We start from the raw sequence: 12,436 nt of genomic DNA, 5'->3' as shown, positions 1-12,436 counted from the left end.
GACCGGCATGCATAAAACACAATAATATTTTTAACAGGAAAAGTACAGTTTGTTTTTGTTAGCGACCACAGAACACAACTTTTGTAATGATGGATGTTTTATTTAAAAAAAGCACAATTCTAATGTATTTGTACCCTTGCCTCTGTATGTATTTGTGTCTGCATGCATACATGAAGGTTTGAATGCATTACAAAGCCTTTACCTAGCAGACCTTCCAGGAACAAATATATGATGTAGAATGCCAAGTCATGTCTAAAATGTACGTAACATTGATAATTTACAAATGCAGAATAAGGATAACTGTGGCATGTTTATCCTACCATTCGTGTTACAAACAATGTCCAGGCTTTGTCTATAAAATCAACTGTGCTAAAATGAAGTTGTATTTATGTGTCTAATCAATATTTTCATGACTGGAAATAAACACTATTAAATACGTTCACAGAGAAAATAAATATTCGTCTGAATCGTAAACAAGAGTATGAATTAACCCCTTCCATGCTGCGCAAATTCCGCCGCTGTGCTGACGGAATCTTGCGCGGGCGTGGTCATGACGGAACGGTTCCGTCATGAGCACAGCTCAACCGTGGCTCATGACGGAACCGTTCCGTCATGAGCACCGAAGGGGTTAAGGGATAGCGAACTCCCCATCTCTTTTAAACCTGGGATTGTGAAGCAGTTTTCCATAAAATATTTTTGGTGCATTTGCAATAAAAAATGCCTCTAAATCTTATGTGGACAAAGTTATAACTATGCCTTATTCAACTATACCATCATTGAATTTCTGAACAATCTTAACAGTAAAATGTGGCTTTCCACAGTGGAGGATAACCAAGCACTTAAAGCTGAGGAAGGCAAAAAAAATGGAGGGATGTTTAGGGTGTTTTTAAGAATACAAATTTTATTGCAACTCAAGAGATATTGTACTTGGGTGAAACACTGGACTGAACTTCTAGTAAGAACATTGGAATCCGATATGGTATAACTTACATTGGCATAGCACCTTCTCATTATTCATCATTACATGTAATACATCAAACTATAGAAGGGTGACTGTGAATAATAGAGGCTTTTCATCAAGAGGTTCTCAGTGGCATCTGATAGACAATGAGAGCATAGCTTGAGATGTCTATAATGTAATTCAGAACCCAATTTAAAACATCTCCATTATTAACTACGTACCCTTCATAATTTTATATTATTTGTAAGTCCTGTATACCAAACAAACCAACCAAAACGAGCTTTAAGGATTTTGGATTTGGATTTTTGTGTTTTCTCTGTAATATTTGTAAACATAAAAATAAAATAGAACGATGCTGGTGGGGAAAGAAAAGTATGTTTATCTGGAACTATGCGTTTTCTCTTTCTTGCCTGCTAAATGAAGCTTGCTGAATGATGCTTCACCACAGGAGATAAACAAGCTCTGTTTGTCAAAGTTGCAGTAAATAAAGAGATTTCCAAATGCTTGTTCATTAAAGAGGGCTATGGGACTATACCACTTGTAATGTCCTCCAGGCTTTAATCATTTAGAACGGTAAAATATCTCACATAAAATAGAATGGAAAACATATGGTTTAACGAAGTCTGTGTCACAGTGGTTGAATTCAGAAAACCACAAGTTGTCAAATAAAATAGTTCCTGCTATTTGATTTAAAAACGCGTTCACCAAAGAACATATTTTCCCCCTTTTAGGATTATATTACCCATTTACCAACTAAACACTGTGCAACAACACTGCATGAAAAAAGTATACTAAAAGTACCTTTATTTTACTTTCAATAATCAAAATAAATTCACACACAACAGTAGCACAGCAAAATGCACAGTATATTTCGTGATGTGGAACCAAAGCTCACTTAAAATACGGGATGCCAAAAACATACTAGGATTAACAAATAAAAGAGGTTAAGAAGTTAAATTGAGAGAACTTGCGGCCCAGTGCACAAAAGCTAGCTTGCAAGCAGTCACCATTTTTTGTATAGAGACTGCCTTGTGACACAAAGTCAGTTTTGCCAAAACCACCATTCGAAAAAAGTCACTAAAAAGTCATGCCTCATTAATATTCATGAGGGAAGATTCCTTTTGAGATTCATTGTGAAAGACTGCAAATACTTGGGTGGAAGGCTGTCCGAGGGAAAAGCCTTCCATCCCTTCATTCGTCAAATTGCTACTTTTTTACAGATTGAAATCTCAAATTTCATTGGGGTAAGCATGCAGTGGTCCACTGGAATGTAATGGGAAAATGTGTGGTACACAGAGTAAAGTTTTACAGTTGTCCAGAACTCCATAGCTGCGATGGGATCACCTTGAAGTAACATGGTCACTGGTTACCATCAATCTTTTGATTGCTACTTCTAACATCATGCAAAAAGAACGATTGATGGACAGAATGCAGAACAATGTCATACATTCACCCCATTACAGAGATCTGGGCCTAAATCCATCTTTTTTTAATGCCATTCCAGTTTGGACCCTGCCATATGCAAATCAGCTTTGACCCTGTGCCCAATGGGATCAGTCCAGCCCGAACTGCCAGGCCAGGTCCTCCCTGGACTGGAAACAAGCATCCTATGACCCGTTTTGGGGTTTCACCCCTCTTCAGCCAGGATAGCTTGATTCCAGTGGCATGGAGAGCACGGGACTCACGTCTGAGCATACCCGTCCCACTCGAGGTGACAAATGCAAAAAGAACTATTGATGGTCAGAATGCAGAACAATGTCATACATTCACCCAGGAACAGAGATCTGGGCCTAAATCCATCGTTTTTTTGCTCACCATGCCATTCCAGTTTTGACCCAGCCATCTGCAAAACAGTCTTGACCCTGTGCCCAATGGAACAGTCCAGCCCGAACTGCCTAGCGAGGTCCTCCCTGGACTGGAAACAAGCATCCTAGGACCGGTTTTGGAGTTTCACCCCTCTTCAGCCAGGATAGCTTGATTCCAGTGGCATGGAGAGCACGGGACTCACGTCTGAGCATACCCGTCCCACTCAGGGTGACAAATGCAAAAAGAACTATTAATGGACAGAATGCAGAACAATGTCATACATTCACCCCAGTACAGAGATCTGGGCCTAAATTCATCGTTTTTTTTGCTCACCATGCCATTCCAGTGCTATCCTGGCTGAAGAGGGGTGAAACCCCGAAACCGGTCCTAGGATGCTTGATTCAGGTCCAGGGAAGACATGGCTTGGCAGTTCGGGCTGGACTGTTCTCATGAGGCACAGGGTCAAGACTGATTTGCATATGGCCATGTCTGAACTGCGGTGGCGTGGTGAGCAAAATAACGATGGATTAAACCCAGATCTGTGACTGGGGGTGAATGTTTTGACAATGTGCAACATTCCGTCCATCATCTTGTGTGTTTTACTTCTAACATCATGGCATCTGTTGCAAAGTCACCCTTGTGCCCTGGACACCCCTATTTGTTTGTTGACTGGTACTGGTGGTAACCAACTCTGACTGTCCCTGGGATCTGCCTAACCAGGTCCAGGGCCAATGCTATGCTGAAAACACACTTAGAAAACAGTGAAAACACCTACATACACTAGGGTACATTATGGGTTAGGGTACTCCTATGATTGGCATGTCCTCCCCTGTAAGGCCTGAGCACATAAAAGAGCAAGGGGATCAAAACTACCTTTAAGTCCCTAGTATATAATAGGGCATGGCAGTTAGAGGCCAGCAGCCCTTTCTGCACTTGCATGTGTGCATTGCTGAGGCCTGAGGTCATTGACATCAGGAGGGGTGCTGTGTTTCGCAACAAAGTACGATTAAAAGACACATGCATCAGAGTTATGTGTGCGTTCAAAATGTCAAGAAAACTCTTGTGAGTAATGTTCCTGCTAGAGAGACATTAGAGTTTTGTCTACTGGCAATTTTGACTCACCGTAAAGTAGACCAGAGGGTTAATATGCCTGTTGTAAAGAACGCATACAGTATAGATCACAGATCTGTATTTTATGTGGATAGCTGAGTTGATTACTGCTTTTGTCACAGAGATCCTTTTGTTACCGCAGTTAATAAGATACAACCCTAATATAGAACAGTGACTGTTACGAACTGTCATCAAAGAGCTGCATTCAAACTGCATAAAATGTGTTGGTATTTCATGATTATTTTCCCAGTCTTTCATTATCTATTCCTAATGTTGCTAAAAAGGGTTTGTTTGGGTAGATATACCTTCTTATTAAGGAATCCAGCCTTTACCAGTGCTTTAAAATAAATTAAATTTATATGAGAGAAGGACTCTGGAGAGATGAGTGGCACTTTTGCCCGATGGTAATTAGGGCATTTGAGCAGGTCATGTGGGGTGTGGCAAAAATGACTGTCACACTGGGCACCACCAGTTCTAAATCCGGTACTGATTTCTGCTGTATTTGAATGATAATCTGAAATATATTCAATGTGGTGCACACCAGAAACTGCTATTCTTTACATGACTAATAAACAGTTTTCACTCCAAACCCAGTCAGCTTTCCATTTTAACATTAATCAACTGCTTTGCAGCTACTTAAAGTCTGAGTTTTAGAATACTGTATTCATCTGTCTCCTAATCAAAATAAGGAACAATTTGGCAAATATCTACAAACATATTTACGAAAACATATTTTCAGCTGTCCGTGATAGGCCAATAGGCACATGCCTTGTTCATGGGAAATTACTTTCACTTACAAATGATTGTAAACTTGCAATTCACATATTGCACAATAGTATTATACCATCACTAGATTTAGCGCAAGCTGCATGTAGGAAAATGCCCTTTTCTGCATGATTACCCCCTTTTTTGGGGACTGATGCAGCTGGGTTTATGACTCTATGCACTGGGACTCTGCTAACCAGGGTTCAGTGCATGTGCTCCAACCCCTAAAGCAAGTTAAAGTTAACTAAACTCCTAATTGGCATATATAATTTACCTATAAATCCCAAGTATATGCTACAAAGTGTACGCAGGACCTGTACATTAAATATCGTTAGTGACTGCAGCACATATTGTGCCATTAGTAAAGTAACAATTCCAGACATGACTGCAGTCCTGCCACCAGTAATATGGCTGTGGAGGTTTAAACTGCAAATTTGACCTGTCAAAATAAGCCATTTTGACAAGTCTATACCCTCTTTATAAATATTAACAAGTCACTCTAACTAAGCCTTGATGCCAAATAAGGCAGGGTGCATGGTATTTATAAGCAGGACATGTAATAGTTGAACGTAAAACATGTCCTTACAGTGAAAATGCCCCAAAGGCCATTTTTACAGTAGCAGAGTTAGCTGTCAATAGGAAGGCATTGGGAGCTAACGTTAAAATTAAATGATGTTATCTCCACCTAGTAACCATTTGAAAAGTTAATTCTTTGACTTTTTAAAACATTTCTTACAAATCCAATGTATTGCTAAGGTCAAATTTGAATGAAGTATTTTAAATATTTTACAAATTGGCACAGTGCAAGGGGCACTGTGGGACTGTTTGCAGTACGACACTCAGAAACTACCGCAGAAGTTAGTAGAGTTACCCCTGGGACCTATTCCCCTGTCGGTTAGGGCTTGGGGCCAGGAGTCACCCTCGCCAATAGGCTAGAGTCAGGCAAAGATATGGCACCCCTGGGGCACCCTCTTCACAACACTACTGGACCTCTGGAAGACAGAAGGACTGCCCCTGCTGTTGACACCTGTAAGAGGAATTCTAAGTGCTATTCCTGATCTCACTTGTACCCAGGACTTAGATGGGGAATCTGAGGGTGACCTCCAATGAAGCAACAGGGACATAAAAAATGCAGGATGCCCACTTCCCTGGAAGTGCCGAGCCAAACAGTTTTTTTCACTGCACTTGCACTCGACCCTGCTGGTGGCTTCTAAAGAAGTACATTCTGACAGCCAATTAATGTTCCTGAGGTCCTGGAACCCTTGGATGGTGTTAGAGTGGATTTCTCCTAACTAACCCTAAAAGCTGGAACTTACAAACTTGTTTCTAAATTTCTGCCTGGTGTACCTTCATGGGACCGGGACCAAAATGCGAGCCGATCGACCCAGGGTACACCGGTGGGCCAAAGTTTGGAGAATCTTCTGCTATATTATTTCTCTGCAGCAGCTCCCACCTCCGCAGTCAAGGGCCAGGGCTTGGACCGCCCCCACCTACCGCAGCCCACGGCGGGCGATGATTAGGCTCCTCAGCTGCAGATGAACTCCAGACTCGTCCCAATGTACGGATTCCCGCCTCCGATCCCCAGGCTGCAAGTGCTGGAGTCGGTCGTGTAGATCTGTCGGAGCATGAGGCCAGTTCCCGTTTTCACAAGAGGCTCACCGACGAGGTAGGTGACACCAGCCGTCGGACGTGCATCCCACAGGGGGGCAGAGGATGCAGCACAGCACGCTCTCGACTCCTCAGAGCGCCAGCCGGAGCTCAGCGTGCACTGGCCGCCATCTTAGCCTCGAGGCAGTCGGGGCAGGTCTCGCCGAATTGTCTCATTTCAAAGCCGCTCTTGTCACCCCAATGGCCACTAAATATAGCAGGGGTGACTCTCCATGCAGGGTAGCAGTTTATATGCTTGGTTGCCCCAGTATGCTGCAGATTCTGGGAGGATAAAAGATCAGCCGGGCAGAGCTGCACTAGAGTGCGGCCATCTTGCCAGGCGCCCTCTAGCACCCCCGATGCTCTCTTCTGCTTTCCCGCAAAGACGGCACTTAGTTATTTCCTAAGATCGCTTCCGTCGTGGAAGGTGCGGCAGGACGGGAAGGATACCAATTCGGGACTGAAGATAGTTGTCTTTTGATATTCTGTTGATGCCAGCACCTAAATAATTTTGTGGGAAGGGACTTGTGTAGCTCTGCAGCACGCACCATCCATGAGACCTTCCCCTGAGCGATTCTTTGTCCTCTACTACTGACAGCCTTCTTACTGTCTTCTTTACCAAAGATTTAAAGCTGTTTTGCGTTCCCGAAATTGCCCAGGGCGCCTTTAGGCCTAGGCGGTTTATAGATGCTGTCAGGTAGTCTCTTGCTATACAGGCCTTGCATGTATTTCTCTCTTTCCATAGGTGGAAATTCAAAGAGCTTTGTTCGGACCTTCTAATCCTATGCCAACATTTCACGTAGGCGCCATTTGGAGTTGTTTTTTTAGATTGTAGACCAAACTATTGCGGGAGAGACGTAATTTGGGAGTCTGAAGATTATTCTTACTGATCTCGACACAGTACGATCCAGAGTGTCCCCATCTCTTCCCTTGAGGCACTCGCTCCCGTAGGTGATAGATGGAATTAGCTTTGCTTGTAAAACTTGTAGTAGTGGGGAGAAGCTCGGTCCAGCGGTCTTAAGTTTGAGAGATTTTAGACCTACCGCTATTGAGTTGCCTCTCCGTTTTATGGCTTCTTTTTGTGGTTTAAAAGTACCCCTGTCTTCAATTATCACCCCTAGATACTTGTATTCAGCCACAACTTCTATGGGTGCCCCTACCAGGTCCCACTGAAACCCAGATGTGTTCTTTTTTGGGTTGAAGCGCATGACCTTCGATTTCTCTAAATTGATAGTTAGACCGTTAGATACTGCGTGACTGATAGTTGGGTTTAGCCGGTGCTGAAGCCCAATTGGAGTTCGGCTGATCAGAACGACATCGTCGGCATACAGTAAGTTAGAAAGTGACAGCCCCCCTAATCTGTCATGTGTGAGGTGCTGATGTTTAATTCCGAAGAAAGATCTGCCATAAACAGATTAAAAAGCAAAAGGGCAAGCACACACCGTTTCAGTATCCTTGTTGTTGGTATTTTCCTTGACAGGAATTCTCCGGTTCCTAGCTTTACTTGAACCCATGTGTTGGTGTGTAGGAGAATTATCTGATTTAATAGCACTGCTGGAATGTTCATCTTCTCTAGTTTGGCCCACAATTTGTTCCTGTCAATACGGTCATAAGCAGCGGAATAATCAATGAAACAAAGAAAAAGGGGAGATTTGCTGCTTTGACTCCGTTCATCAATAGCGTCAGGGCGAGTAAATTCGTGATGGTCCCTGTGCCTTTACAGAAGCATGTCTTGTTAACAGAGATGACCGATTTTTCATTTGCCCATGCTGCTAATTCATCCAGGAGGAGACCGGCATAGTATTTCACCTCAATGTCAGTTAAAGTTACGAGTCGGTAGCTAGTTGCTTTATTCTTATCTCATTTCTTGTAAATTGGGGATATTATGGAGCCTTTCCAGGAGTCTGGTATAATGCCCCGCCTCCTATGTGTTTAAACACTGATAGCAACACGGCCGCCCAATAGTCCGTGTCAGTTTTGAACAAAATTGGGGGAATCCCGTTGGGATCCGGTGCGCCCTCCGACTTGCCTTTGGCTACTTGGTTTTTAATCTGCAAAGTCGTAAAGTGAGGGACGCTTATTGGTGTTCTGCTGGTGTTTCCATAGGGACTCTGCTTGTCGAGCTGACCTGACCTCGGTTTTGCTGGAGTGAGACTTTCCTCCTTTGATTTGAAATGTTCCAAGAGGTGGCCTGCCCAAGTTTCCTCCGTTGGATGAGAGTTGATACCTTGAAAGTTGGCATTACCTAGGTTGTTTATTGTTTGCCAAAATCTTGGGCTCTGATTTGTCTTTGCGTCATACGAGGGTGACTGTGCCCCCAGCAGACTGCTTATGGCTGGCGGACATTTTAGATGGGGCAGATAAGTGTGCCTGTATGTTGTTATTTATGCAGACCGGGTTGGTGCTGCTAACGGTCGACATGTTTTTGCCTCCCATTAAGGTTCATGCTTGGGCGGTTCTTCTCCGGGGCTTTCCACCTCTGGTTCGGGCGTCTCTTGGGCAACTCATGGGGCGACTCATGGGGCATGTCGACCGGGCTTTTTGTTCCCTGCTCCGGTCTATCTAGAGGAAAGTATTCCTTTATGATCTTCTTGCTATTTTTCTCTTTCCTCCTTTTCTTGCGATTATGGGTCCGCTTCTCCTTGCTTTGGCTGTTTTCCGTGCCTTGCGGTTATGTGGCTTGTATTATCGATAGTTCCCCTTCTGACTGTTGTGTCTGATCGCTTTGTTCTAAATCGCTGCTTGCTTCTTTTGCTTTGTCATTCCTGCTTAGCCTTTCCACCCAGGATATCTCAATTAGCTGATCCTCTGTGGCATTTGATGTATTGAGCTGGCTAGGTCTTGGGCAGATAGTAGGCCCATCATCCCTGTGGGAGGCCCTTAAGGGGATGTTGCCCCTACCCCTGCCCCTGTCCAACGGAGCTGTTTCTCCACTAGTGATTATCTCTTTTAAGTAGGTTTCTTGGGGGTTTGTCCTGGCATAGTTCGTTAAATTCCTCACCAGTTCCCCCATTGCTGCTGGAAGTGTGGACAGCTTGTCCACTATGGTGTAGCAGATACAGTGTGTTTGCGTTAGTTGTGTTTCTCCCTGCACCCTGTGAATCAGTTTGGACATGTTTGTGAGTCTGTGATCGATGTTTCCGACATGAGTAGCAACTGAATTAAGAATAATTAATTGGATGTCCATTTTATCCGAATGAAATTGCATTGCCTTGATGGACAACTGCATAGTGTCCAGTAGGGACAACCAAAGTCTTCCTGTGTCTGACCCGGCCAGTTCCTTGGGGCGGCTTCGATACCCGCTTGACATCTCAGGCTGCATGATGCAAGAAATGATTAATGGATTGTGCCACTCTTGTTCAGACCATATGTCAAGCCCACTGTTAACTGGATCTGAGTTTGGCACTTCTGATTCTCCCCAATCTTGTGCCGGAATGATTACTGTTGGACTTTTGGGAAATCGGTTGGACTCAATGCCTGAGGGTTCAGTTGTAGAGTATATTTTGGCATCCGATCTATAGTACTGGGTTCCTCTGATTGCTTCACCTCATCCTTCTCCCTCTCCTCCAGGGCTACTTGAGATCCACAGGGCAACCAGGTCTGATTCCAACGTGGAGTGAGTTTGTTCTGAAGCTACCTGTGCCGCTGACAAGAAAATAGGCTTTCAGCCTTTGATTTTTGTTCATTTCTTGTCTTGGTGCACTGAACTGTAATTTCTCGTGGTGCGCTGATGGCCTCCGTGTTTGTCATTGAAAAAGGAATGGCCAAGGAGGTAATCGTGTGCCCCTTGTTGGACTTTTGCGAGTCCTTAGTGTGTTTCTTCTCTTCCTATCAATACTATGACCGTTCAAGTGGTTGACCTATTCTTGGCTCAGGCGGAGCGTCAAAGACTCTTGGTGTAGCCTGGATTAAACCGACATCTGTGCCCCTCAGGGTAGATATTGAAGGAGTTATGAGGTCTTCGTTGGGTGCACCAGCCTTTGTTATTTTGAGAGTTGGCCCTTATTGAGGGCCATTCAGGCATGGGACAGTTAATTCTCCTTTCTCACCCTTGCTGTCGTTGTGTTCTGTCTTTCATGAATGCTGATGGTTTGAATGATGTACTGTCACTGGGCAAAGGAGGAAGGAAGGTCACTCAAACTCTCGTTATTGAGGTTTAGCACTGCCCCTGCATCTTTTAAGAATGAAAACTTTGTGTAGATCTTAGGTTGAAAGCCGCCTCTGACCCTTTCAGAGTTCTGAGTTTGGGCGTCATCCAACACCACCAGTTTCTGGTTCGCTGAACTTTCTTCCATTGCCTGCTTCTCATTGCTGGAGATCTCATTGAGGCCTTTGCTCTTTTTTTTCCTCTCACTGAGTATAGACGTAACCGACCGTCTCTCTTTTCCTGACCTCATTACTGTCGAGTTTCATATGCCTCCTTGATTTTGGATTTGGATTTGGATAGCCTTGAATGTTTTGAGATATTTTGGTGAGTACACCTGATGACTGCCTAAGATGTAACTGTTTCCCTCGTCTTATTTTGAATCAGATTTTGATTCAGCTTTTGTTCTTATTATGTGCTCTCTACGTTCCGTTAAGTGGCTATTACCCATGCAAACCCCAAAGACAACCGGTTACCAGTTGCCTCTTGCCGCTTACTAAGGGCTAATAAAAGGCTGAGGGCCCGATTCACAGAACAAACTTAAGACAAAATCCTAAACTTAGTACCATTTTGGTATTCACAGAATGCACTTACTACTTCTGGTATTCACAGAATGAACTTACTACTTTTGCGATTCACAGAATAAACTTACTACTTTTGCTATTCACAGAATGGATTTAAGACTACTAACTTTACGTCCGCACTCGGGCCGGAAATTCCGGCCCGGAGGCGGAGCTTCCGGCCCAGAGGTGGGGATTCCGGCCAGTGGCGGAGATTTAAAATCTCCACCTCTGGGCCGGAAGCTCCGCCTCCGGCCCGGAAGCCCCGCCTCCGGGCCGGAATTTCCGGCCCGAGTGCGGACGTAAAGTTAGTAGTCTTAAATCCATTCTGTGAATAGCAAAAGTAGTAAGTTTATTCTGTGAATCGCAAAAGTAGTAAGTTCATTCTGTGAATACCAGAAGTAGTAAGTGCATTCTGTGAATACCAAAATGGTACTAAGTTTAGGATTTTGTCTTAAGTTTGTTCTGTGAATCGGGCCCTTACTCTCTGCGGGAGTACTGGATTCTGTTGAGGCCCGGTTCCTGACTGCAGGGGCTCAGTTCTAGAAGTGCTGCAAGGCCTTATGTCTAATGCCTGGGATGGAGACAGAGAAGAGGGGATACCAGGATGCACTTCTCCCCTGGCACCCTAGCGTCCTTCCACTCCTCACATTCGCCCTGCCGCGGAACTCCCTGGAGTACCTGCCGGCTGCCCCAGACCTTCTACCAACCTACTTTGCCGGGGCCTGGGGCCTGGGGCCTGAGGAGTGGCTGGGATCCTGAAGTCCTGAAGTCACTTGGGGGGTGGGGGTGCAGTCACTGAGAGAGGGGGGAGGGAGGGGAGGCGAGCAGGGCTCTCATACAGCCCCTGCAAGCCGCACCTAACCTAGTTGGCCCGCTTCCACGGGTACGCCGGGCAAAACTCCGCCGCGACCTACTAATGATGGCAGTGCTCAACCTCCTTACCTCCTACTCCTTCCTCCTGCCGCCTTGCTGCTGCATTGCCTAGCCACCTGTAAGGGGCTGCACTGTACCGCTGCGCTAATCTGCTGTTTACACTGTTCCACTCTGCCTCCCGGTCCCGGCACCAAACGGGACGGCAGTATCGCGGGCCAGTGGTAAACCTGGGAAAAGCACCCGAGGTCGGGGTGAAGGTGTAGAGCGATGGGCGGTGGTGCAGGGCGGAGGTGCAGGGCGGAGGGCTGGAGGATCTGCACGCCGCTCTGCTCGGCTACGGCTGCGTTGCGGTGTCGCGTCTGACATGGAGCGGAATCACCAACCACAAGACTGCAGGGGATTTCTTTTCAAATTCAAATTCAAGTCAAGACCAAGTGCAAGTTTATAAAAACAGCAGAAGCTACAGCTAGCAGACATTCTACAAATGATGGAGAAACTTCAAACACTGCCAACTAGCAAACGCAGTTTACACTGCTGCTAACTATTAGAGACATTTTTCTTTAAATG

The 12,436-nt window shown here is 45.0% G+C and overlaps 1 protein-coding gene across 1 annotated transcript in view; it reads right to left on the bottom strand.

Annotated features, from left to right (window-relative positions):
- PARP8 (poly(ADP-ribose) polymerase family member 8) overlaps nt 1-12,436 on the bottom strand; it is a 788,553-nt gene that overhangs the window by 250,058 nt on the left and 526,059 nt on the right. The gene's annotated exons all lie outside the window — the stretch shown is intronic.

The sequence above is a fragment of the Triturus cristatus genome, chromosome 2_1, assembly GCF_964204655.1.
Source record: "Triturus cristatus chromosome 2_1, aTriCri1.1, whole genome shotgun sequence".
In the NCBI taxonomy this organism is placed as follows: domain Eukaryota; kingdom Metazoa; phylum Chordata; class Amphibia; order Caudata; family Salamandridae; genus Triturus; species Triturus cristatus.
This window is presented reverse-complemented; position numbering and strand designations above follow the sequence as displayed.